Here is a 20,679-nt window from a genome sequence, read left to right as displayed (position 1 = left end):
TACATACCAAATGCGCAGTGTTTCCTGAAAGCGTCTGTGTGTAGGAGAAATCGTTCCGTTTTCTACATTGCGTCTGGCTACCGAAACGAACCGAAAATGCAGTCACCTACAACGTAAAACTTTTTCCGGATTAACTACATAATATCGACCGAAACATGGCAAACGTTGTTTGGAATCAGTCCTCAAGGTGTTTTTTCACATATCTCTTCATTGACATGCAGTTCGTGGAAGCTTGCTTTACTCTCTGTATCGCATGGAAAAATACTGGCAGGTGACTTTTGCGCACCAATTTCGGCGCAGGACACCGGGCGGACACGTGGTAAATGTGGTCTGTTATGGTCAATCTTCCAATGATCTGCCCACAAATACGTCACAATGCTGCAGACACCTTGGGGAAACGACAGAAAGGGTTGACTCATTCCTCTTGCGTTCACAGCCATATAAGGAGACCATGGAAAACAGAGCCTCAAAAATCCTTGTCATTTCCTGGATGCCATCTCATCTTGGTTTTGCCTGAAGCTCACGTTATAGGGCACGCACAGAGAAGATCTTTGTATTTCTGGACACGTCAGAGTGTTTTCTTTCGAACGGTAGCAATTATATGCATAGTCGAGCATCTTTTTGTGACAAAATATCTTGTTTAAAACGGGAACGTTTTTCATCCAAAAATGAAATAGCGCCCCATAGATGTAAGAGGTTAAGGTATGTAATTCCAAACAAGGCCACCAAGGACACCGGACAAATAAAGGGAATCCAGGCCTTACCCTAGTTCCCACTTCTGTTTTTGAAATTATCTGCTGTGTTTTTCAAATTCAATCTGCTTCAGACATAAAAGCAGAAACTAATTTTCTAATGTGCACAATGGAAGAAACAGCAACATGAGATACATAAAGATTTTAAAGAAGAAAATTAAAAAGAAGACTAAAATACAAGGGAGTGCAGACGCTCTAGGTAACTGACGAGAAAGTGTGAATTTTTTTCTACAGCTGGGTAGTGTGGCCGAGCGGTCTAAGGCGCTGGATTTAGGCTCCAGTCTCTAAGGAGGCGTGGGTTCAAATCCCACCACTGCCATCTTTATTGAGATTGTTTGCGCAAGCTGTCACATGTTCTGCTTTATTTCAGCGTTTTTACTTTCATGTAGGACCATGCAAGGGAGAAAAGAACAAATGTTGTGTGTCACGGATGGGGTTCCAACTCAATAGTGTAGTTCATCGCCTTAACCAATCAGCCACCATGTCCTGTGCTCTCGTGGTGGCAGTTGCACCTCCTACCGGTGGTTGTTCACGTCAAAGCCTTGATTGTAAACAAGGAAAGTTGGGCTGGGCTGGGCTGTGTGATGACCAAGCAGTTCATTTTAACAGTGGGTACTGTGGCCAAGCTGTCCAGAGCACTGGATTTAAGCATCCAGTCTTTCAGAGATGTGGGTTCAAATTCCACCGCTGCAACGTTTTCTCAACAGAAAACTGTAATGTAATTCCAAACAAGGCCACCAAGGACACCAGACAAATAAAGGGAATCCAGGCCTTACCCTAGTTCCCACTTCTGTTTTTGAAATTATCTGCTGTGTTTTTCAAATTCAATCTGCTTCAGACATAAAAGCAGAAACAAATTTTCAGTGTTGCAAGAATGAGATAAATTAAGATTTTTAAAAAGAGAATCCAAAAAAGATGACCAAGCAACATGAGATACATAAATTTTTAAAGAAGAAAATGAAAAAGAAGACTAAAATACAAGGAAAAACTGGTAATGTTTTTTTTTCCAGAGCTTTGTAAAAGGCAAAGGCCACCAAGGACACCGACAAATAAAAGGAATCCAGGCCTTTACCCTAGTTCCCACTTCTGTTTTTGAAATTATCTGCTGTGTTTTTCAAATTCAATCTGCTTCAGACATAAAAGCAGAAACAAATTTTCAGTGTGCACAATGGAAGAAACAGCAACATGAGATAAATTAAAGATTTTTAAAAAGAGAATCAAAAAAGATTTTAAGAGCAACATGAGATACAAAATATTTTAAAGAAAAAATGAAAAAGAAGACTAAAATACAAGGAAGTGCAGACGCTCTAGGTAACTGACGAGAAAGTGTGAATTTTTTCCAGAGCTGGGTAGTGTGGCCGAGCGGTCTAAGGCGCTGGATTTAGGCTCCAGTCTCTAAGGAGGCGTGGGTTCAAATCCCACCACTGCCATCTTTATTGAGTTTGTTTGCGCAAGCTGTCACATGTTCTGCTTTATTTCAGCGTTTTTACTTTCATGTAGGACCATGCAAGGAGAAAAGAACAAATGTTGTGTGTCACGGATGGGGTTCCAACTCAATAGTGGAGTCCATCGCCTTAACCAATCAGCCACCAAGTCCTGTGCTCTTGTGGTGGCAGTTGCACCTCCTTCCGGTGGTTGTTCATGTCAAAGCCTTGATGGTAAACAAGGAAAGTTGGGCTGAGCAAGGCGTGTGACGACCCAGCAGTCCATTTTAACAGTGGGTAATGTGGCCGAGCTGTCCAGAGTACTGGATTTAAGGATCCATTCTTTCAGAGATGTGGGTTTAAAGTCCACCGCTGCAACATTTTCTCAACAGAAAACTGTAATGTAATTCCAAACAAGGCCACCAAGGACACCGGACAAATAAAGGGAATCCAGGCCTTACCCTAGTTCCCACTTCTGTTTTTGAAATTATCTGCTGTGTTTTTCAAATTCAATCTGCTTCAGACATAAAAGCAGAAACAAATTTTCAGTGTACACAATGTGAAAGAGCAACATGATAAATTAAGATTTTTAAAAAGAAATCAAAAAAAGAAACAAGAGCAACATGAGATACATAAATATTTTAAAGAAGAAAATGAAAAAGAAGACTAAAATACAAGGGAGTGCAGACGTTCTAGGTAACTGACGAGAAAGTGTGAATATTTTTCCAGAGCTGGGTAGTGTGGCCGAGCGGTCTAAGGCGCTGGATTTAGGCTCCAGTCTCTAAGGAGGCGTGGGTTCAAATCCCACCACTGCCATCTTTATTGAGTTTGTTTGCGCAAGCTGTCACATGTTCTGCTTTATTTCAGCGTTTTTACTTTCATGTAGGGCCATGCAAGGGAGAAAAGAACAAATGTTGTGTGTCACGGATGGGGTTCCAACTCAATAGTGTAGTCCATCGCCTTAACCAACCAGCTACCAAGTCCTGTGCTCTTGTGCTGGCAGTTGCACCTCCTTCCGGTGGTTGTTCATGTCAAAGCCTTGATGGTAAACAAGGAAAGTTGGGCTGAGCAAGGCGACGACCCAGCAGTCCATTTTAACAGTGGGTAATGTGGCCGAGCTGTCCAGAGTACTGGATTTAAGGATCCATTCTTTCAGAGATGTGGGTTTAAAGTCCACCGCTGCAACGTTTTCTCAACAGAAAACTGTAATGTAATTCCAAACAAGGCCACCAAGGACACCGGACAAATAAAGGGAATCCAGGCCTTACCCTAGTTCCCACTTCTGTTTTTGAAATTATCTGCTGTGTTTTTCAAATTCAATCTGCTTCAGACATAAAAGCAGAAACAAATTTTCAGTGTACACAATGCAAGAAAGAGCAACATGAGATAAATTAAGATTTTTAAAAAGAGAATCAAAAAAGATGAAAGCAAGAGCAACATGAGATACATAAATATTTTAAAGAAGAAAATGAAAAAGAAGACTAAAATACAAGGAAGTGCAGACGCTCTAGGTAACTGACGAAAAAGTGTGAATTTTTTTCAGAGCTGGGTAGTGTGGCCGAGCGGTCTAAGGCGCTGGATTTAGGCTCCAGTCTCTAAGGAGGCGTGGGTTCAAATCCCACCACTGCCATCTTTATTGAGTTTGTTTGCGCAAGCTGTCACATGTTCTGCTTTATTTCAGCGTTTTTACTTTCATGTAGGGCCATGCAAGGGAGAAAAGAACAAATGTTGTGTGTCACGGATGGGGTTCCAACTCAATAGTGTAGTCCATCGCCTTAACCAACCAGCCACCAAGTCCTGTGCTCTTGTGCTGGCAGTTGCACCTCCTTCCGGTGGTTGTTCATGTCAAAGCCTTGATGGTAAACAAGGAAAGTTGGGCTGAGCAAGGCGACGACCCAGCAGTCCATTTTAACAGTGGGTAATGTGGCCGAGCTGTCCAGAGTACTGGATTTAAGGATCCATTCTTTCAGAGATGTGGGTTTAAAGTCCACCGCTGCAACGTTTTCTCAACAGAAAACTGTAATGTAATTCAAACAAGGCCACCAAGGACACCAGACAAATAAAGGGAATCCAGGCCTTACCCTAGTTCCCACTTCTGTTTTTGAAATTATCTGCTGTGTTTTTCAAATTCAATCTGCTTCAGACATAAAAGCAGAAACAAATTTTCAGTGTACACAATGCAAGAAAGAGCAACATGAGATAAATTAAGATTTTTAAAAAGAGAATCAAAAAAGATGACGGAAGCAAGAGCAACATGAGATACATAAATATTTTAAAGAAGAAAATGAAAAAGAAGACTAAAATACAAGGAAGTGCAGACGCTCTAGGTAACTGACGAAAAGTGTGAATATTTTTCCAGAGCTGGGTAGTGTGGCCGAGCGGTCTAAGGCGCTGGATTAAGGCTCCAGTCTCTAAGGAGGCGTGGGTTCAAATCCCACCACTGCCATCTTTATTGAGTTTGTTTGCGCAAGCTGTCACATGTTCTGCTTTATTTCAGCGTTTTTACTTTCATGTAGGGCCATGCAAGGGAGAAAAGAACAAATGTTGTGTGTCACGGATGGGGTTCCAACTCAATAGTGTAGTCCATCGCCTTAACCAACCAGCTACCAAGTCCTGTGCTCTTGTGCTGGCAGTTGCACCTCCTTCCGGTGGTTGTTCATGTCAAAGCCTTGATGGTAAACAAGGAAAGTTGGGCTGAGCAAGGCGACGACCCAGCAGTCCATTTTAACAGTGGGTAATGTGGCCGAGCTGTCCAGAGTACTGGATTTAAGGATCCATTCTTTCAGAGATGTGGGTTTAAAGTCCACCGCTGCAACGTTTTCTCAACAGAAAACTGTAATGTAATTCCAAACAAGGCCACCAAGGACACCAGACAAATAAAGGGAATCCAGGCCTTACCCTAGTTCCCACTTCTGTTTTTGAAATTATCTGCTGTGTTTTTCAAATTCAATCTGCTTCAGACATAAAAGCAGAAACAAATTTTCAGTGTACACAATGCAAGAAAGAGCAACATGAGATAAATTAAGATTTTTAAAAAGAGAATCAAAAAAAGATGACGGAAGCAAGAGCAACATGAGATACATAAATATTTTAAAGAAGAAAATGAAAAAGAAGACTAAAATACAAGGGAGTGCAGACGCTCTAGGTAACTGACGAGAAAGTGTGAATATTTTTCCAGAGCTGGGTAGTGTGGCCGAGCGGTCTAAGGCGCTGGATTAAGGCTCCAGTCTCTAAGGAGGCGTGGGTTCAAATCCCACCACTGCCATCTTTATTGAGTTTGTTTGCGCAAGCTGTCACATGTTCTGCTTTATTTCAGCGTTTTTACTTTCATGTAGGGCCATGCAAGGGAGAAAAGAACAAATGTTGTGTGTCACGGATGGGGTTCCAACTCAATAGTGTAGTCCATCGCCTTAACCAACCAGCTACCAAGTCCTGTGCTCTTGTGCTGGCAGTTGCACCTCCTTCCGGTGGTTGTTCATGTCAAAGCCTTGATGGTAAACAAGGAAAGTTGGGCTGAGCAAGGCGACGACCCAGCAGTCCATTTTAACAGTGGGTAATGTGGCCGAGCTGTCCAGAGTACTGGATTTAAGGATCCATTCTTTCAGAGATGTGGGTTTAAAGTCCACCGCTGCAACGTTTTCTCAACAGAAAACTGTAATGTAATTCCAAACAAGGCCACCAAGGACACCAGACAAATAAAGGGAATCCAGGCCTTACCCTAGTTCCCACTTCTGTTTTTGAAATTATCTGCTGTGTTTTTCAAATTCAATCTGCTTCAGACATAAAAGCAGAAACAAATTTTCAGTGTACACAATGCAAGAAAGAGCAACATGAGATAAATTAAGATTTTTAAAAAGAGAATCAAAAAAAGATGACGGAAGCAAGAGCAACATGAGATACATAAATATTTTAAAGAAGAAAATGAAAAAGAAGACTAAAATACAAGGAAGTGCAAACGCTCTAGGTAACTGACGAGAAAGTTTGAATTTTTTCCAGAGCTGGGTAGTGTGGCCGAGCGGTCTAAGGCGCTGGATTAAGGCTCCAGTCTCCAAGGACACCAGTTTAAATCCCACCAGGGCCATCTTTATTGAGGTTTACCCAACAGTTCCCACTTCTGTTTTTGAAATTATCTGCTGTTTTTTCAAATTCAATCTGCTTCAGACATAAAAGCAGAAAAAAATTTTCAGTGTACACAATGCAAGAAAGAGCAACATGAGATAAATTAAGATTTTTAAAAAGAGAATCAAAAAAGATGACGGAAGCAAGAGCAACATGAGATACATAAATATTTTAAAGAAGAAAATGAAAAAGAAGACTAAAATACAAGGAAGTGCAAACGCTCTAGGTAACTGACGAGAAAGTTTGAATTTTTTCCAGAGCTGGGTAGTGTGGCCGAGCGGTCTAAGGCGCTGGATTAAGGCTCCAGTCTCTAAGGAGGCGTGGGTTCAAATCCCACCACTGCCATCTTTATTGAGTTTGTTTGCGCAATCTGTCACATGTTCTGCTTTATTTCAGCGTTTTTACTTTCATGTAGGGCCATGCAAGGGAGAAAAGAACAAATGTTGTGTGTCACGGATGGGGTTCCAACTCAATAGTGTAGTCCATCGCCTTAACCAACCAGCTACCAAGTCCTGTGCTCTTGTGCTGGCAGTTGCACCTCCTTCCGGTGGTTGTTCATGTCAAAGCCTTGATGGTAAACAAGGAAAGTTGGGCTGAGCAAGGCGACGACCCAGCAGTCCATTTTAACAGTGGGTAATGTGGCCGAGCTGTCCAGAGTACTGGATTTAAGGATCCATTCTTTCAGAGATGTGGGTTTAAAGTCCACCGCTGCAACGTTTTCTCAACAGAAAACTGTAATGTAATTCCAAACAAGGCCACCAAGGACACCAGACAAATAAAGGGAATCCAGGCCTTACCCTAGTTCCCACTTCTGTTTTTGAAATTATCTGCTGTGTTTTTCAAATTCAATCTGCTTCAGACATAAAAGCAGAAACAAATTTTCAGTGTACACAATGCAAGAAAGAGCAACATGAGATAAATTAAGATTTTTAAAAAGAGAATCAAAAAAGATGACGGAAGCAAGAGCAACATGAGATACATAAAAATTTTAAAGAAGAAAATGAAAAAGAAGACAAAATACAAGGTAGTGCAAACGCTCTAGGTAACTGACGAAAAGTTTGAATTTTTTCCAGAGCTTTGTTGTGGCCAACAGAAAACGGTCTAAGGCGCTGGATTAAGGCTCCAGTCTCCAAGGACACCAGACAAATAAAGGGAATCCAGGCCTTACCCTAGTTCCCACTTCTGTTTTTGAAATTATCTGCTGTGTTTTTCAAATTCAATCTGCTTCAGACATAAAAGCAGAAACAAATTTTCAGTGTACACAATGCAAGAAAGAGCAACATGAGATAAATTAAGATTTTTAAAAAGAGAATCAAAAAAAGATGACGGAAGCAAGAGCAACATGAGATACATAAATATTTTAAAGAAGAAAATGAAAAAGAAGACTAAAATACAAGGAAGTGCAGACGCTCTAGGTAACTGACGAGAAAGTGTGAATTTTTTCCAGAGCTGGGTAGTGTGGCCGAGCGGTCTAAGGCGCTGGATTAAGGCTCCAGTCTCTAAGGAGGCGTGGGTTCAAATCCCACCACTGCCATCTTTATTGAGTTTGTTTGTGCGAGCTCACACATGTTCTGCTTTATTTCAGCATTTTTACTTTCATGTAGGGCCATGCAAGGGAGCAAAGAACAAATGTTGTGTGTCAAGGATGGGGTTCCAACTCAATAGTGTAGTCCATCGCCTTAACCAACCAGCCACCAAGTCCTGTGCTCTCGTGGTGGCAGTTGCACCTCCTACTGGTGGTTGTTCAATTCAAAGCCTTGATTGTAAACAAGGAAAGTTGGTCTGGGCTGTGCGACCATCGCAGCAGTACATTTTAACAGTGGGTAATGTTGCCGAGCTGTCCAGAGAACTGGATTTAAGGATCCAGTCTTTCAGAGATGTGGGTTCAACGTCCACCGCTGCAACTTTTTCTCAACAGAAAACTGTAATGTAATTCCAAACAAGGCCACCAAGGACACCAGACAATTAAAGGGAATCCAGGCCTTACCCTAGTTCCCACTTCTGTTTTTGAAATTATCTGCTGTGTTTTTCAAATTCAATCTGCTTCAGACATAAAAGCAGAAACAAATTTTCAGTGTACACAATGCAAGAAAGAGCAACATGAGATAAATTAAGATTTTTAAAAAGAGAATCAAAAAAAGATGACGAAGCAAGAGCAACATGAGATACATAAATATTTTAAAGAAGAAAATGAAAAAGAAGACTAAAATACAAGGAAGTGCAGACGCCTAGGTAACTGACGAGAAAGTGTGAATATTTTTCCAGAGCTGGGTAGTGTGGCCGAGCGGTCTAAGGCGCTGGATTAAGGCTCCAGTCTCTAAGGAGGCGTGGGTTCAAATCCCACCACTGCCATCTTTATTGAGTTTGTTTGCGCAAGCTGTCACATGTTCTGCTTTATTTCAGCGTTTTTACTTTCATGTAGGGCCATGCAAGGGAGAAAAGAACAAATGTTGTGTGTCACGGATGGGGTTCCAACTCAATAGTGTAGTCCATCGCCTTAACCAACCAGCTACCAAGTCCTGTGCTCTTGTGCTGGCAGTTGCACCTCCTTCCGGTGGTTGTTCATGTCAAAGCCTTGATGGTAAACAAGGAAAGTTGGGCTGAGCAAGGCGACGACCCAGCAGTCCATTTTAACAGTGGGTAATGTGGCCGAGCTGTCCAGAGTACTGGATTTAAGGATCCATTCTTTCAGAGATGTGGGTTTAAAGTCCACCGCTGCAACGTTTTCTCAACAGAAAACTGTAATGTAATTCCAAACAAGGCCACCAAGGACACCAGACAAATAAAGGGAATCCAGGCCTTACCCTAGTTCCCACTTCTGTTTTTGAAATTATCTGCTGTGTTTTTCAAATTCAATCTGCTTCAGACATAAAAGCAGAAACAAATTTTCAGTGTACACAATGCAAGAAAGAGCAACATGAGATAAATTAAGATTTTTAAAAAGAGAATCAAAAAAGATGACGGAAGCAAGAGCAACATGAGATACATAAATATTTTAAAGAAGAAAATGAAAAAGAAGACTAAAATACAAGGAAGTGCAGACGCTCTAGGTAACTGACGAGAAAGTGTGAATTTTTTCCAGAGCTGGGTAGTGTGGCCGAGCGGTCTAAGGCGCTGGATTAAGGCTCCAGTCTCTAAGGAGGCGTGGGTTCAAATCCCACCACTGCCATCTTTATTGAGTTTGTTTGCGCAAGCTGTCACATGTTCTGCTTTATTTCAGCGTTTTTACTTTCATGTAGGGCCATGCAAGGGAGAAAAGAACAAATGTTGTGTGTCACGGATGGGGTTCCAACTCAATAGTGTAGTCCATCGCCTTAACCAACCAGCTACCAAGTCCTGTGCTCTTGTGCTGGCAGTTGCACCTCCTTCCGGTGGTTGTTCATGTCAAAGCCTTGATGGTAAACAAGGAAAGTTGGGCTGAGCAAGGCGACGACCCAGCAGTCCATTTTAACAGTGGGTAATGTGGCCGAGCTGTCCAGAGTACTGGATTTAAGGATCCATTCTTTCAGAGATGTGGGTTTAAAGTCCACCGCTGCAACGTTTTCTCAACAGAAAACTGTAATGTAATTCCAAACAAGGCCACCAAGGACACCAGACAAATAAAGGGAATCCAGGCCTTACCCTAGTTCCCACTTCTGTTTTTGAAATTATCTGCTGTGTTTTTCAAATTCAATCTGCTTCAGACATAAAAGCAGAAACAAATTTTCAGTGTACACAATGCAAGAAAGAGCAACATGAGATAAATTAAGATTTTTAAAAAGAGAATCAAAAAAGATGACGGAAGCAAGAGCAACATGAGATACATAAATATTTTAAAGAAGAAAATGAAAAAGAAGACTAAAATACAAGGAAGTGCAGACGCTCTAGGTAACTGACGAGAAAGTGTGAATATTTTTCCAGAGCTGGGTAGTGTGGCCGAGCGGTCTAAGGCGCTGGATTAAGGCTCCAGTCTCTAAGGAGGCGTGGGTTCAAATCCCACCACTGCCATCTTTATTGAGTTTGTTTGCGCAAGCTGTCACATGTTCTGCTTTATTTCAGCGTTTTTACTTTCATGTAGGGCCATGCAAGGGAGAAAAGAACAAATGTTGTGTGTCACGGATGGGGTTCCAACTCAATAGTGTAGTCCATCGCCTTAACCAACCAGCTACCAAGTCCTGTGCTCTTGTGCTGGCAGTTGCACCTCCTTCCGGTGGTTGTTCATGTCAAAGCCTTGATGGTAAACAAGGAAAGTTGGGCTGAGCAAGGCGACGACCCAGCAGTCCATTTTAACAGTGGGTAATGTGGCCGAGCTGTCCAGAGTACTGGATTTAAGGATCCATTCTTTCAGAGATGTGGGTTTAAAGTCCACCGCTGCAACGTTTTCTCAACAGAAAACTGTAATGTAATTCCAAACAAGGCCACCAAGGACACCAGACAAATAAAGGGAATCCAGGCCTTACCCTAGTTCCCACTTCTGTTTTTGAAATTATCTGCTGTGTTTTTCAAATTCAATCTGCTTCAGACATAAAAGCAGAAACAAATTTTCAGTGTACACAATGCAAGAAAGAGCAACATGAGATAAATTAAGATTTTTAAAAAGAGAATCAAAAAAAGATGACGGAAGCAAGAGCAACATGAGATACATAAATATTTTAAAGAAGAAAATGAAAAAGAAGACTAAAATACAAGGAAGTGCAGACGCTCTAGGTAACTGACGAAAAGTGTGAATTTTTTCCAGAGCTGGGTAGTGTGGCCGAGCGGTCTAAGGCGCTGGATTAAGGCTCCAGTCTCTAAGGAGGCGTGGGTTCAAATCCCACCACTGCCATCTTTATTGAGTTTGTTTGCGCAATCTGTCACATGTTCTGCTTTATTTCAGCGTTTTTACTTTCATGTAGGGCCATGCAAGGGAGAAAAGAACAAATGTTGTGTGTCACGGATGGGGTTCCAACTCAATAGTGTAGTCCATCGCCTTAACCAACCAGCTACCAAGTCCTGTGCTCTTGTGCTGGCAGTTGCACCTCCTTCCGGTGGTTGTTCATGTCAAAGCCTTGATGGTAAACAAGGAAAGTTGGGCTGAGCAAGGCGACGACCCAGCAGTCCATTTTAACAGTGGGTAATGTGGCCGAGCTGTCCAGAGTACTGGATTTAAGGATCCATTCTTTCAGAGATGTGGGTTTAAAGTCCACCGCTGCAACGTTTTCTCAACAGAAAACTGTAATGTAATTCCAAACAAGGCCACCAAGGACACCAGACAAATAAAGGGAATCCAGGCCTTACCCTAGTTCCCACTTCTGTTTTTGAAATTATCTGCTGTGTTTTTCAAATTCAATCTGCTTCAGACATAAAAGCAGAAACAAATTTTCAGTGTACACAATGCAAGAAAGAGCAACATGAGATAAATTAAGATTTTTAAAAAGAGAATCAAAAAAGATGACGGAAGCAAGAGCAACATGAGATACATAAATATTTTAAAGAAGAAAATGAAAAAGAAGACTAAAATACAAGGAAGTGCAGACGCCCTAGGTAACTGACGAGAAAGTGTGAATATTTTTCCAGAGCTGGGTAGTGTGGCCGAGCGGTCTAAGGCGCTGGATTAAGGCTCCAGTCTCTAAGGAGGCGTGGGTTCAAATCCCACCACTGCCATCTTTATTGAGTTTGTTTGCGCAATCTGTCACATGTTCTGCTTTATTTCAGCGTTTTTACTTTCATGTAGGGCCATGCAAGGGAGAAAAGAACAAATGTTGTGTGTCACGGATGGGGTTCCAACTCAATAGTGTAGTCCATCGCCTTAACCAACCAGCTACCAAGTCCTGTGCTCTTGTGCTGGCAGTTGCACCTCCTTCCGGTGGTTGTTCATGTCAAAGCCTTGATGGTAAACAAGGAAAGTTGGGCTGAGCAAGGCGACGACCCAGCAGTCCATTTTAACAGTGGGTAATGTGGCCGAGCTGTCCAGAGTACTGGATTTAAGGATCCATTCTTTCAGAGATGTGGGTTTAAAGTCCACCGCTGCAACGTTTTCTCAACAGAAAACTGTAATGTAATTCCAAACAAGGCCACCAAGGACACCAGACAAATAAAGGGAATCCAGGCCTTACCCTAGTTCCCACTTCTGTTTTTGAAATTATCTGCTGTGTTTTTCAAATTCAATCTGCTTCAGACATAAAAGCAGAAACAAATTTTCAGTGTACACAATGCAAGAAAGAGCAACATGAGATAAATTAAGATTTTTAAAAAGAGAATCAAAAAAGATGACGGAAGCAAGAGCAACATGAGATACATAAATATTTTAAAGAAGAAAATGAAAAAGAAGACTAAAATACAAGGAAGTGCAGACGCTCTAGGTAACTGACGAGAAAGTGTGAATATTTTTCCAGAGCTGGGTAGTGTGGCCGAGCGGTCTAAGGCGCTGGATTAAGGCTCCAGTCTCTAAGGAGGCGTGGGTTCAAATCCCACCACTGCCATCTTTATTGAGTTTGTTTGCGCAAGCTGTCACATGTTCTGCTTTATTTCAGCGTTTTTACTTTCATGTAGGGCCATGCAAGGGAGAAAAGAACAAATGTTGTGTGTCACGGATGGGGTTCCAACTCAATAGTGTAGTCCATCGCCTTAACCAACCAGCTACCAAGTCCTGTGCTCTTGTGCTGGCAGTTGCACCTCCTTCCGGTGGTTGTTCATGTCAAAGCCTTGATGGTAAACAAGGAAAGTTGGGCTGAGCAAGGCGACGACCCAGCAGTCCATTTTAACAGTGGGTAATGTGGCCGAGCTGTCCAGAGTACTGGATTTAAGGATCCATTCTTTCAGAGATGTGGGTTTAAAGTCCACCGCTGCAACGTTTTCTCAACAGAAAACTGTAATGTAATTCCAAACAAGGCCACCAAGGACACCAGACAAATAAAGGGAATCCAGGCCTTACCCTAGTTCCCACTTCTGTTTTAGAAATTATCTGCTGTGTTTTTCAAATTCAATCTGCTTCAGACATAAAAGCAGAAACAAATTTTCAGTGTACACAATGCAAGAAAGAGCAACATGAGATAAATTAAGATTTTTAAAAAGAGAATCAAAAAAAGATGACGGAAGCAAGAGCAACATGAGATACATAAATATTTTAAAGAAAAAAATGAAAAAGAAGACGAAAATACAAGGTAGTGCAAACGCTCTAGGTAACTGACGAGAAAGTTTGAATTTTTTCCAGAGCTTTGTAGTGTGGCCGAATTAAGGCTCCAGTCTCCAAGGACACCAGACAAATAAAGGGAATCCAGGCCTTAGCCTAGTTCCCACTTCTGTTTTTGAAATTATCTGCTGTGTTTTTCAAATTCAATCTGCTTCAGACATAAAAGCAGAAACAAATTTTCAGTGTACACAATGCAAGAAAGAGCAACATGAGATAAATTAAGATTTTTAAAAAGAGAATCAAAAAAGATGACGGAAGCAAGAGCAACATGAGATACATAAATATTTTAAAGAAGAAAATGAAAAAGAAGACTAAAATACAAGGAAGTGCAGACGCCCTAGGTAACTGACGAGAAAGTGTGAATATTTTTCCACAGCTGGGTAGTGTGGCCGAGCGGTCTAAGGTGCTGGATTTAGGCTCCAGTCTCTAAGGAGGCGTGGGTTCAAATCCCACCACTGCCATCCTTATTGAGTTTGTTTGCGCAATCTGTCACATGTTCTGCTTTATTTCAGCGTTTTTACTTTCATGTAGGGCCATGCAAGGGAGAAAAGAACAAATGTTGTGTGTCACGGATGGGGTTCCAACTCAATAGTGTAGTCCATCGCCTTAACCAACCAGCTACCAAGTCCTGTGCTCTTGTGCTGGCAGTTGCACCTCCTTCCGGTGGTTGTTCATGTCAAAGCCTTGATGGTAAACAAGGAAAGTTGGGCTGAGCAAGGCGACGACCCAGCAGTCCATTTTAACAGTGGGTAATGTGGCCGAGCTGTCCAGAGTACTGGATTTAAGGATCCATTCTTTCAGAGATGTGGGTTTAAAGTCCACCGCTGCAACGTTTTCTCAACAGAAAACTGTAATGTAATTCCAAACAAGGCCACCAAGGACACCAGACAAATAAAGGGAATCCAGGCCTTACCCTAGTTCCCACTTCTGTTTTTGAAATTATCTGCTGTGTTTTTCAAATTCAATCTGCTTCAGACATAAAAGCAGAAACAAATTTTCAGTGTACACAATGCAAGAAAGAGCAACATGAGATAAATTAAGATTTTTAAAAAGAGAATCAAAAAAAGATGACGGAAGCAAGAGCAACATGAGATACATAAATATTTTAAAGAAGAAAATGAAAAAGAAGACGAAAATACAAGGAAGTGCAGACGCCCTAGGTAACTGACGAGAAAGTGTGAATATTTTTCCAGAGCTGGGTAGTGTGGCCGAGCGGTCTAAGGCGCTGGATTAAGGCTCCAGTCTCTAAGGAGGCGTGGGTTCAAATCCCACCACTGCCATCTTTATTGAGTTTGTTTGCGCAATCTGTCACATGTTCTGCTTTATTTCAGCGTTTTTACTTTCATGTAGGGCCATGCAAGGGAGAAAAGAACAAATGTTGTGTGTCACGGATGGGGTTCCAACTCAATAGTGTAGTCCATCGCCTTAACCAACCAGCTACCAAGTCCTGTGCTCTTGTGCTGGCAGTTGCACCTCCTTCCGGTGGTTGTTCATGTCAAAGCCTTGATGGTAAACAAGGAAAGTTGGGCTGAGCAAGGCGACGACCCAGCAGTCCATTTTAACAGTGGGTAATGTGGCCGAGCTGTCCAGAGTACTGGATTTAAGGATCCATTCTTTCAGAGATGTGGGTTTAAAGTCCACCGCTGCAACGTTTTCTCAACAGAAAACTGTAATGTAATTCCAAACAAGGCCACCAAGGACACCAGACAAATAAAGGGAATCCAGGCCTTACCCTAGTTCCCACTTCTGTTTTTGAAATTATCTGCTGTGTTTTTCAAATTCAATCTGCTTCAGACATAAAAGCAGAAACAAATTTTCAGTGTACACAATGCAAGAAAGAGCAACATGAGATAAATTAAGATTTTTAAAAAGAGAATCAAAAAAAGATGACGGAAGCAAGAGCAACATGAGATACATAAATATTTTAAAGAAGAAAATGAAAAAGAAGACTAAAATACAAGGGAGTGCAGACGCTCTAGGTAACTGACGAGAAAGTGTGAATATTTTTCCAGAGCTGGGTAGTGTGGCCGAGCGGTCTAAGGCGCTGGATTAAGGCTCCAGTCTCTAAGGAGGCGTGGGTTCAAATCCCACCACTGCCATCTTTATTGAGTTTGTTTGCGCAATCTGTCACATGTTCTGCTTTATTTCAGCGTTTTTACTTTCATGTAGGGCCATGCAAGGGAGAAAAGAACAAATGTTGTGTGTCACGGATGGGGTTCCAACTCAATAGTGTAGTCCATCGCCTTAACCAACCAGCTACCAAGTCCTGTGCTCTTGTGCTGGCAGTTGCACCTCCTTCCGGTGGTTGTTCATGTCAAAGCCTTGATGGTAAACAAGGAAAGTTGGGCTGAGCAAGGCGACGACCCAGCAGTCCATTTTAACAGTGGGTAATGTGGCCGAGCTGTCCAGAGTACTGGATTTAAGGATCCATTCTTTCAGAGATGTGGGTTTAAAGTCCACCGCTGCAACGTTTTCTCAACAGAAAACTGTAATGTAATTCCAAACAAGGCCACCAAGGACACCAGACAAATAAAGGGAATCCAGGCCTTACCCTAGTTCCCACTTCTGTTTTTGAAATTATCTGCTGTGTTTTTCAAATTCAATCTGCTTCAGACATAAAAGCAGAAACAAATTTTCAGTGTACACAATGCAAGAAAGAGCAACATGAGATAAATTAAGATTTTTAAAAAGAGAATCAAAAAAAGATGACGGAAGCAAGAGCAACATGAGATACATAAATATTTTAAAGAAGAAAATGAAAAAGAAGACTAAAATACAAGGAAGTGCAGACGCCTAGGTAACTGACGAGAAAGTGTGAATATTTTTCCAGAGCTGGGTAGTGTGGCCGAGCGGTCTGCGCTGGATTAAGGCTCCAGTCTCTAAGGAGGCGTGGGTTCAAATCCCACCACTGCCATCTTTATTGAGTTTGTTTGCGCAAGCTGTCACATGTTCTGCTTTATTTCAGCGTTTTTACTTTCATGTAGGGCCATGCAAGGGAGAAAAGAACAAATGTTGTGTGTCACGGATGGGGTTCCAACTCAATAGTGTAGTCCATCGCCTTAACCAACCAGCTACCAAGTCCTGTGCTCTTGTGCTGGCAGTTGCACCTCCTTCCGGTGGTTGTTCATGTCAAAGCCTTGATGGTAAACAAGGAAAGTTGGGCTGAGCAAGGCGACGACCCAGCAGTCCATTTTAACAGTGGGTAATGTGGCCGAGCTGTCCAGAGTACTGGATTTAAGGATCCATTCTTTCAGAGATGTGGGTTTAAAGTCCACCGCTGCAACGTTTTCTCAACAGAAAACTGTAATGTAATTCCAAACAAGGCCACCAAGGACACCAGACAAATAAAGGGAATCCAGGCCTTACCCTAGTTCCCACTTCTGTTTTTGAAATTATCTGCTGTGTTTTTCAAATTCAATCTGCTTCAGACATAAAAGCAGAAACAAATTTTCAGTGTACACAATGCAAGAAAGAGCAACATGAGATAAATTAAGATTTTTAAAAAGAGAATCAAAAAAAGATGACGGAAGCAAGAGCAATATGAGATACATAAAAATTTTAAAGAAGAAAATGAAAAAGAAGACAAAAATACAAGGTTGTGCAAACGCTCTAGGTAACTGACGAGAAAGTTTGAATTTTTTCCAGAGCTAGGTAGTGTGGCCGAGCGGTCTAAGGCGCTGGATTAAGGCTCCAGTCTCCAAGGACACCAGACAAATAAAGGGAATCCAGGCCTTAGCCTAGTTCCCACTTCTGTTTTTGAAATTATCTGCTGTGTTTTTCAAATTCAATCTGCTTCAGACATAAAAGCAGAAACAAATTTTCAGTGTACACAATGCAAGAAAGAGCAACATGAGATAAATTAAGATTTTTAAAAAGAGAATCAAAAAAAGATGACGGAAGCAAGAGCAACATGAGATACATAAATATTTTAAAGAAGAAAATGAAAAAGAAGACTAAAATACAAGGAAGTGCAACGCTCTAGGTAACTGACGAAAGTTGTGAATTTTTTCCAGAGCTGGGTAGTGTGGCCGAGCGGTCTAAGGCGCTGGATTAAGGCTCCAGTCTCTAAGGAGGCGTGGGTTCAAATCCCACCACTGCCATCTTTATTGAGTTTGTTTGCGCAAGCTGTCACATGTTCTGCTTTATTTCAGCGTTTTTACTTTCATGTAGGGCCATGCAAGGGAGAAAAGAACAAATGTTGTGTGTCACGGATGGGGTTCCAACTCAATAGTGTAGTCCATCGCCTTAACCAACCAGCTACCAAGTCCTGTGCTCTTGTGCTGGCAGTTGCACCTCCTTCCGGTGGTTGTTCATGTCAAAGCCTTGATGGTAAACAAGGAAAGTTGGGCTGAGCAAGGCGACGACCCAGCAGTCCATTTTAACAGTGGGTAATGTGGCCGAGCTGTCCAGAGTACTGGATTTAAGGATCCATTCTTTCAGAGATGTGGGTTTAAAGTCCACCGCTGCAACGTTTTCTCAACAGAAAACTGTAATGTAATTCCAAACAAGGCCACCAAGGACACCAGACAAATAAAGGGAATCCAGGCCTTACCCTAGTTCCCACTTCTGTTTTTGAAATTATCTGCTGTGTTTTTCAAATTCAATCTGCTTCAGACATAAAAGCAGAAACAAATTTTCAGTGTACACAATGCAAGAAAGAGCAACATGAGATAAATTAAGATTTTTAAAAAGAGAATCAAAAAAAGATGACGGAAGCAAGAGCAACATGAGATACATAAAAATTTTAAAGAAGAAAATGAAAAAGAAGACGAAAATACAAGGTAGTGCAAACGCTCTAGGTAACTGACGAGAAAGTTTGAATTTTTTCCAGAGCTTTGTAGTGTGGCCGAGCGGTCTAAGGCGCTGGATTAAGGCTCCAGTCTCCAAGGACACCAGACAAATAAAGGGAATCCAGGCCTTACCCTAGTTCCCACTTCTGTTTTTGAAATTATCTGCTGTGTTTTTCAAATTCAATCTGCTTCAGACATAAAAGCAGAAACAAATTTTCAGTGTACACAATGCAAGAAAGAGCAACATGAGATAAATTAAGATTTTTAAAAAGAGAATCAAAAAAGATGACGGAAGCAAGAGCAACATGAGATACATAAATATTTTAAAGAAGAAAATGAAAAAGAAGACTAAAATACAAGGAAGTGCAGACGCCTAGGTAACTGACGAGAAAGTGTGAATATTTTTCCAGAGCTGGGTAGTGTGGCCGAGCGGTCTAAGGCGCTGGATTAAGGCTCCAGTCTCTAAGGAGGCGTGGGTTCAAATCCCACCACTGCCATCTTTATTGAGTTTGTTTGCGCAAGCTGTCACATGTTCTGCTTTATTTCAGCGTTTTTACTTTCATGTAGGGCCATGCAAGGGAGAAAAGAACAAATGTTGTGTGTCACGGATGGGGTTCCAACTCAATAGTGTAGTCCATCGCCTTAACCAACCAGCTACCAAGTCCTGTGCTCTTGTGCTGGCAGTTGCACCTCCTTCCGGTGGTTGTTCATGTCAAAGCCTTGATGGTAAACAAGGAAAGTTGGGCTGAGCAAGGCGACGACCCAGCAGTCCATTTTAACAGTGGGTAATGTGGCCGAGCTGTCCAGAGTACTGGATTTAAGGATCCATTCTTTCAGAGATGTGGGTTTAAAGTCCACCGCTGCAACGTTTTCTCAACAGAAAACTGTAATGTAATTCCAAACAAGGCCACCAAGGACACCAGACAAATAAAGGGAATCCAGGCCTTACCCTAGTTCCCACTTCTGTTTTTGAAATTATCTGCTGTGTTTTTCAAATTCAATCTGCTTCAGACATAAAAGCAGAAACAAATTTTCAGTGTACACAATGCAAGAAAGAGCAACATGAGATAAATTAAGATTTTTAAAAAGAGAATCAAAAAAGATGACGGAAGCAAGAGCAACATGAGATACATAAATATTTTAAAGAAGAAAATGAAAAAGAAGACTAAAATACAAGGAAGTGCAGACGCTCTAGGTAACTGACGAGAAAGTGTGAATATTTTTCCAGAGCTGGGTAGTGTGGCCGAGCGGTCTAAGGCGCTGGATTAAGGCTCCAGTCTCTAAGGAGGCGTGGGTTCAAATCCCACCACTGCCATCTTTATTGAGTTTGTTTGCGCAAGCTGTCACATGTTCTGCTTTATTTCAGCGTTTTTACTTTCATGTAGGGCCATGCAAGGGAGAAAAGAACAAATGTTGTGTGTCACGGATGGGGTTCCAACTCAATAGTGTAGTCCATCGCCTTAACCAACCAGCTACCAAGTCCTGTGCTCTTGTGCTGGCAGTTGCACCTCCTTCCGGTGGTTGTTCATGTCAAAGCCTTGATGGTAAACAAGGAAAGTTGGGCTGAGCAAGGCGACGACCCAGCAGTCCATTTTAACAGTGGGTAATGTGGCCGAGCTGTCCAGAGTACTGGATTTAAGGATCCATTCTTTCAGAGATGTGGGTTTAAAGTCCACCGCTGCAACGTTTTCTCAACAGAAAACTGTAATGTAATTCCAAACAAGGCCACCAAGGACACCGGACAAATAAAGGGAATCCAGGCCTTACCCTAGTTCCCACTTCTGTTTTTGAAATTATCTGCTGTGTTTTTCAAATTCAATCTGCTTCAGACATAAAAGCAGAAACAAATTTTCAGTGTACACAATGCAAGAAAGAGCAACATGAGATAAATTAAGATTTTTAAAAAGAGAATCAAAAAAAGATGACGGAAGCAAGAGCAACATGAGATACATAAATATTTTAAAGAAGAAAATGAAAAAGAAGACTAAAATACAAGGGAGTGCAGACGCTCTAGGTAACTGACGAGAAAGTGTGAATATTTTTCCAGAGCTGGGTAGTGTGGCCGAGCGGTCTAAGGCGCTGGATTAAGGCTCCAGTCTCTAAGGAGGCGTGGGTTCAAATCCCACCACTGCCATCTTTATTGAGTTTGTTTGCGCAAGCTGTCACATGTTCTGCTTTATTTCAGCGTTTTTACTTTCATGTAGGGCCATGCAAGGGAGAAAAGAACAAATGTTGTGTGTCACGGATGGGGTTCCAACTCAATAGTGTAGTCCATCGCCTTAACCAACCAGCTACCAAGTCCTGTGCTCTTGTGCTGGCAGTTGCACCTCCTTCCGGTGGTTGTTCATGTCAAAGCCTTGATGGTAAACAAGGAAAGTTGGGCTGAGCAAGGCGACGACCCAGCAGTCCATTTTAACAGTGGGTAATGTGGCCGAGCTGTCCAG

At 41.8% G+C, this 20,679-nt stretch overlaps 21 non-coding genes across 21 annotated transcripts; all 21 read left to right on the top strand.

The window, feature by feature from the left end:
• The first annotated feature begins 989 nt into the window (after window positions 1-989).
• trnal-uag (transfer RNA leucine (anticodon UAG)) lies at window positions 990-1,071 on the top strand. The gene has a single exon. It is a non-coding gene; the product is annotated as a tRNA-Leu (tRNA).
• A 1,029-nt stretch (window positions 1,072-2,100) lies between these two features.
• On the top strand, window positions 2,101-2,182 carry trnal-uag (transfer RNA leucine (anticodon UAG)). Its single transcript has one exon. It is a non-coding gene; the product is annotated as a tRNA-Leu (tRNA).
• A 728-nt stretch (window positions 2,183-2,910) lies between these two features.
• trnal-uag (transfer RNA leucine (anticodon UAG)) lies at window positions 2,911-2,992 on the top strand. The gene has a single exon. It is a non-coding gene; the product is annotated as a tRNA-Leu (tRNA).
• Window positions 2,993-3,724: 732 nt separating this feature from the next.
• On the top strand, window positions 3,725-3,806 carry trnal-uag (transfer RNA leucine (anticodon UAG)). The gene has a single exon. It is a non-coding gene; the product is annotated as a tRNA-Leu (tRNA).
• A 734-nt stretch (window positions 3,807-4,540) lies between these two features.
• trnal-aag (transfer RNA leucine (anticodon AAG)) lies at window positions 4,541-4,622 on the top strand. Its single transcript has one exon. It is a non-coding gene; the product is annotated as a tRNA-Leu (tRNA).
• Window positions 4,623-5,359: 737 nt separating this feature from the next.
• On the top strand, window positions 5,360-5,441 carry trnal-aag (transfer RNA leucine (anticodon AAG)). Its single transcript has one exon. It is a non-coding gene; the product is annotated as a tRNA-Leu (tRNA).
• A 1,117-nt stretch (window positions 5,442-6,558) lies between these two features.
• trnal-aag (transfer RNA leucine (anticodon AAG)) lies at window positions 6,559-6,640 on the top strand. Its single transcript has one exon. It is a non-coding gene; the product is annotated as a tRNA-Leu (tRNA).
• Window positions 6,641-7,747: 1,107 nt separating this feature from the next.
• trnal-aag (transfer RNA leucine (anticodon AAG)) lies at window positions 7,748-7,829 on the top strand. Its single transcript has one exon. It is a non-coding gene; the product is annotated as a tRNA-Leu (tRNA).
• A 736-nt stretch (window positions 7,830-8,565) lies between these two features.
• Window positions 8,566-8,647, top strand: trnal-aag (transfer RNA leucine (anticodon AAG)). The gene has a single exon. It is a non-coding gene; the product is annotated as a tRNA-Leu (tRNA).
• Window positions 8,648-9,382: 735 nt separating this feature from the next.
• On the top strand, window positions 9,383-9,464 carry trnal-aag (transfer RNA leucine (anticodon AAG)). The gene has a single exon. It is a non-coding gene; the product is annotated as a tRNA-Leu (tRNA).
• A 736-nt stretch (window positions 9,465-10,200) lies between these two features.
• Window positions 10,201-10,282, top strand: trnal-aag (transfer RNA leucine (anticodon AAG)). The gene has a single exon. It is a non-coding gene; the product is annotated as a tRNA-Leu (tRNA).
• Window positions 10,283-11,017: 735 nt separating this feature from the next.
• trnal-aag (transfer RNA leucine (anticodon AAG)) lies at window positions 11,018-11,099 on the top strand. Its single transcript has one exon. It is a non-coding gene; the product is annotated as a tRNA-Leu (tRNA).
• Window positions 11,100-11,835: 736 nt separating this feature from the next.
• Window positions 11,836-11,917, top strand: trnal-aag (transfer RNA leucine (anticodon AAG)). The gene has a single exon. It is a non-coding gene; the product is annotated as a tRNA-Leu (tRNA).
• A 736-nt stretch (window positions 11,918-12,653) lies between these two features.
• Window positions 12,654-12,735, top strand: trnal-aag (transfer RNA leucine (anticodon AAG)). The gene has a single exon. It is a non-coding gene; the product is annotated as a tRNA-Leu (tRNA).
• A 1,089-nt stretch (window positions 12,736-13,824) lies between these two features.
• trnal-uag (transfer RNA leucine (anticodon UAG)) lies at window positions 13,825-13,906 on the top strand. The gene has a single exon. It is a non-coding gene; the product is annotated as a tRNA-Leu (tRNA).
• A 737-nt stretch (window positions 13,907-14,643) lies between these two features.
• Window positions 14,644-14,725, top strand: trnal-aag (transfer RNA leucine (anticodon AAG)). Its single transcript has one exon. It is a non-coding gene; the product is annotated as a tRNA-Leu (tRNA).
• Window positions 14,726-15,462: 737 nt separating this feature from the next.
• trnal-aag (transfer RNA leucine (anticodon AAG)) lies at window positions 15,463-15,544 on the top strand. Its single transcript has one exon. It is a non-coding gene; the product is annotated as a tRNA-Leu (tRNA).
• A 1,919-nt stretch (window positions 15,545-17,463) lies between these two features.
• trnal-aag (transfer RNA leucine (anticodon AAG)) lies at window positions 17,464-17,545 on the top strand. The gene has a single exon. It is a non-coding gene; the product is annotated as a tRNA-Leu (tRNA).
• A 1,105-nt stretch (window positions 17,546-18,650) lies between these two features.
• Window positions 18,651-18,732, top strand: trnal-aag (transfer RNA leucine (anticodon AAG)). The gene has a single exon. It is a non-coding gene; the product is annotated as a tRNA-Leu (tRNA).
• Window positions 18,733-19,468: 736 nt separating this feature from the next.
• On the top strand, window positions 19,469-19,550 carry trnal-aag (transfer RNA leucine (anticodon AAG)). The gene has a single exon. It is a non-coding gene; the product is annotated as a tRNA-Leu (tRNA).
• Window positions 19,551-20,287: 737 nt separating this feature from the next.
• trnal-aag (transfer RNA leucine (anticodon AAG)) lies at window positions 20,288-20,369 on the top strand. Its single transcript has one exon. It is a non-coding gene; the product is annotated as a tRNA-Leu (tRNA).
• The last annotated feature ends 310 nt before the right edge of the window (window positions 20,370-20,679 follow it).

The sequence above is a fragment of the Oncorhynchus masou genome, unplaced genomic scaffold (assembly GCF_036934945.1).
Source record: "Oncorhynchus masou masou isolate Uvic2021 unplaced genomic scaffold, UVic_Omas_1.1 unplaced_scaffold_1577, whole genome shotgun sequence".
NCBI classification, from domain to species: Eukaryota; Metazoa; Chordata; class Actinopteri; order Salmoniformes; family Salmonidae; genus Oncorhynchus; species Oncorhynchus masou.
This window is presented reverse-complemented; position numbering and strand designations above follow the sequence as displayed.